Source organism: Nannospalax galili, unplaced genomic scaffold (genome assembly GCF_000622305.1).
Source record: "Nannospalax galili isolate Female #2095 unplaced genomic scaffold, S.galili_v1.0 scaffold666, whole genome shotgun sequence".
In the NCBI taxonomy this organism is placed as follows: Eukaryota; Metazoa; Chordata; class Mammalia; order Rodentia; family Spalacidae; genus Nannospalax; species Nannospalax galili.
Genome location: NW_008356473.1, coordinates 4,000,543 through 4,005,257, shown reverse-complemented (window position 1 = coordinate 4,005,257; position 4,715 = coordinate 4,000,543). Strand labels below are relative to the sequence as shown.

The window sequence follows — 4,715 nt, the reverse complement described above, 5'->3', positions numbered from 1 at the left end:
AGAGACAAAGCTTCCAGGTCAGTACCACCTTAATTTCTCCTTATTTGTTCTGTTGCTCAGATATCTAGTATCTTCAGCAATAGGGTTTTACCATTCAGTTCTAGTGGGTAAGCATGTGTGAGGGTGACAGCCAGTATTGTTTGAGGGTGTATGGGCTCTCTGTAGTCAACAACGACAAAAAAGGGAGTCCATTCCTGCACTGGGCTTTTTATTTGCTAGCCCATAGTATCTACTAGGGCCAGTTAACCCCTGTTATAGGATAACTGTATTTAAACCCGTTTTATGTTGTATATGTATATATTGAAAGAAATATTGAACACTTCATGAATCTATGCATCATCCTTGCACAGGGGCCATATTGATCTCTGTATAGTTCCAATTTTATATATATGCTGCCAAAACAAGTACTTATCTTTTTTTGAGACAGTCTCATGCATCCCAGGATGGCCTTGAGCTCCTGATCTTCCTGCCTCCACCTCCTCCTAAGTGCTGGAGTTACAGGTATTTTCAGTTTGTGCAGTACTGGGGATTGAACCCAGGTCTTCATGGGTGTCAGACAAACATCTACCAACTGAGCTACATCCCAACCCCATTAATTTTATTTCTTGCATGTTTCTTTAGTCACAGAAAGAGATTTCTAGCTGATCATTCCAAAGGCCTTGATTTGAAAGTGAGAGGAAGGGGCTTCTGTTCTGAGTTCTGCTGTTTCTACTTGTGAGGTGCTGAGCTAGTTTATTCTCCTCTCTGTACCTTGGTCTCTTCAGCAGCTGTTTGTCACTGGGGGTTAGAAGTAGAGAGTGTCTTCTCATCTGCTGTAACTGCATGTGGAGGGGAATGTGGCTGTCCCTGATGATAACAGCTATGGATATTGCTCCTTTCATGTTTTTCTATGACTCTTCTGCAGTAATGATTTTCATTTTTTTCTTATGTATATTTATTAGTATTGATGTTTACTATTACATACTTTATGTATTCATGTACATAATAGAATAGCATTCAGATCCAGCTCTATCCAAATCTTGCCATGTGATCAAAGGTTAGTGGCATCTCCATTCTAGACCTCTTTTCCCTGACTATAACAATGAAGGGCTTGGTACAGGTTACATCCAGTATCTGTGCTTCTATCATCTTGCCTTCCCACATGTTAAGGTTCTTTATATGGATTAAATATGAAAATGCCTCCCCAAAGCCTCACATGTTAAATGTGTGATCCCCAGCTGCTGGTGCTGTTTGGGGAGATGGTGGATACTTTGGGTGTGGGGTGTAGCTGGAGGAAATGGAACACTGAGGACATGCCTAGGCCTCTGTCTCTTCCTAACCTCCCTACTTCTTTTCCAGCATGAGGGGAAAAAGCTCCTCCACTCACTCCCACTTCCATGATGTTCTGCCCAAGAACATTGGGTCAAGCAATCACAGACTGAACCCTCTAAAACTATGAGCCCAGGCAGGATTTTCCTCCTTTAAGTTGTTCTCTTTGGTATTTCACTTACAGCTACGGAGAAAGAGTGAATACAATCATTTCCTCACATTGACATTGCTAATCCAGATAATTCTTTCCTTTGGCTGAAGAGGGGCTGGCACTGCTCTGAATGTTGTAGGCTGTTCAGCAGCATCCATAACCTCTGCTACACACTGGCATCCCAATGAAATTGTGACAACTGAAAACATACCTGGGCATTGCCAAGGATCCCCAAGACTAAAGTCCTCTCTGACTGAGAATCCTTCGTGTACTAATTTCATTCTGTTGCTATGATAACAAACACTCTAAACAAAAGTACCTGGAGGAGGAGAGGGTTTATTGAGCTTATAATTCGAGGTCACCATCTATTATTGAAGCAAGTCAGGGCAGGAACTCAAGGCAGGAACCACAGAGGGACTCTGCTGCTGACTGCTTTCTGACCCACTCTCCTATGTTAACTAGCTTTCTTTTTTAATTAATTTGTTATTTTTATTTTATGTATATGAGTGTTTTGCCTACATGTATGTAAGTACACTCATGTCATGCAATGCCCATGGAGGTCAGAAGAGGGTGTAAAATCCCCCTGGAACGAGAGTTACAAACAGTTGTTAGCCACCATGTCAGTACTGGGAATTGAACCCAGGTCCTCTGCAAGAGTAGTCAGTGCTCTTAACCAATGAACCATCTCTCCAGTCCCAACTAGCTTTTTTATACAGCCTAGGACTATCTGCCTAGGGGTATCACTGTCCACAGTGGGCTGGGCCTTCCTACATCTATTAGCAATCAAGACTTTGGTCCACACACATGACCATAGGCCAATCTAATCTAAGAAATTCCTCAACTGAGGTGCCCTCTTCCCAGGTGATTCTAAGTGGTATCAGGTTGATCATAAAAACTAACCAGTACACCTTGCCATGTCCTTAAGACTTGTGGTATTGTACATTCATTGATGATCCAAATTACCATCTGCTGCCAAAAGAAGTTTCTGATGAGGTTTGAGAGATGTATTAATCTATAACAATAAGTCATTAGAAGTTGGTTTAATACTATGTCTACTTAACAGAATAAAAGTAATAGGCCCTTCATAGGGCCTGTGATCTTTCCAGACTCAGCTCCTTGGCCTAATAATGATGCCAAGTATGATTTCCATCTTATGGAGCAGACTTTAAATCCAATCAGAAAGCAATTGGTTACTCCCATAACATTTGTGCCACTGTTGCACTAGTACACATATCTTGCCAGGCCAGTCATTATTAGAGCTCTCAGGGTTCACATTTGGTACACTTGGTCAAGATTCAGGGACTAGGATATTACAAAATTCTCAGCCCTAAATGAAGCATCTGTACCACACCCCCTTTCTCCCAAAGCTCAAAGATCATCTTGGAAGAAGCACAGAAAGATTGTAAGACCCAAAGTCAGTAGATAATTACAAAAAAGGAGAAGGAAGACCATGTCTTCATGCATCAGGAAACTTTCCCGGCCAATGATCCTCCAAAGGCATGTCAACATCTTTCCAGGAAAAAAAATAACTTAGTCTCTAAAAAAAAAAAAAAAAAAATCAGTGTTTTCCAGAGACAACAGGACATTTGAACATATGAGTTTGGAGTGTTTGTTATAGCAAGTTCAATTCAGACAAAAATCCCAGCATAGAGGAAGGAGGTGGGCACAAAGTTCCACTACTAATTGAGAAGCTATGGGCAATTGATAGCTGCTAGAAGAGGAAAAGTTAGTTTTCTTTCAGTGTGTAGCCCCTATGAGTTAACCACACTCCTGTGGATGGCCACATACCCAATTAGATTTCATGGGGTTTTTTTTGTTTTTGTTTTTTTAATGAGGGCACAAATTTGGTTGATTAGGGAGGCTGAAATAGACTTGGGAGGAATTGGGGGCAGTGAATATGATCCAAAAACAATGTATGAAATTCTCAAAAAATTAATTAAAAAAATAAATCTTTTTAAAAGAGAGTGTTGAATCACCTCTTATATCTTCTCCAGTCTCAAAATTCCAGTTTATACTTTATAAATACTTTATTTATACTTTATACTTACCTCAGGCTATTTATTTGAGACATGCTTTGTCATTTTTAGTATCTCCTCAACTTCTTGAATCCCATAGAGATGACTGTCTTAGTCCCCTACATCTAGGTTAGAGATGACGGGTGCAAGAACCAAATCTCAGATTTGGGGGTCTATCTGACCCAGTCAGCAGTTGGCAGTCTTTAAGTAAAGTTTTTTGCATTTTCTCAACTTGTTTCTTTTTCCTATAAGAAATATGGATGACACCTCCAAGCCATTTAGGCATGATTAAATGTAACAAGTGCACATGTACCTGGTGCCAGGGAGAGGAGGAATTCCAAACGGGAAGCTGTTACTTTCATTTGTCCCTATAGAATATGATTGCCATGGAGTCATTTCCCAGCCACAGCCTCAGGGCTTAGGCCAAGCTTTCTTTTGATTTAGTTCTTTCCAGCCAGAGTTGAAGAGCAGCTTCTGAGGAATGGGGTGGACAGATGATCTAGTTAGGAGTCAGGGGATTGTTATGGACCAAAAGACTGACTTTGGTTCCAGCTGAAAATGTCAGCAGAGTGCTGGGAGAAAGAAATCGCTTTAGCAGGTGTGTTTGGAATCTGGCAGAGAACACTGGGCCTGGGCCAGGAGCACTGAGCAGGCCTGAATGCCTTCTGTGTTGACTCCCCGGGACTGAGACCCAGGAGGGAAAGCTAGGGGAGAACTCTAGGGTAAACACTACAGCCAGACAGTGGCTGCAATTTTTCCTGGGGCTCTCCATGTCGTTTTCAGAGTCTGAGGACTTCACCAACCCTCATCCTGATCATCCGTTCCAAGAGGAGCTCCCAAAATAGCTCAGAATCTGGGCCCGCCTGGGGGACACATAAAGATTCATTTACAGGGGAAGGTGACCGCTCTGACATATCTACAGCCGACCGGTCTATGCTAAATACCTCTGCCTCCCTCAAATCTGGGATTTATATAACCGGCTCCAGTTCTTGTCATGCTGGCAGAAATGCCTGCATTATCTTAATTCCAGAATGGAAATTATTCCAATTTTGAGGCCATCATTTTAAAGCTGTCAAAGTCAATATTTTTAACAGCCTAGAAAAAAATTACAACTGGAAAATGTCTAAACAAGTTGTGCTTGAGATCTTGAGATGTCTGGCAAAAATCTATGTGAGATGGAGGAATACCTCACATCAACTCCACAGCTAGGGACACACAACCATTTGTCCCATCACCGATTG

General features: G+C 41.7%; 1 pseudogene; it reads right to left on the bottom strand.

Moving 5' to 3' along the window:
• Positions 1-305: 305 nt before the first annotated feature.
• On the bottom strand, positions 306-404 carry LOC115067879 (annotated as a pseudogene).
• Positions 405-4,715: the final 4,311 nt, after the last annotated feature.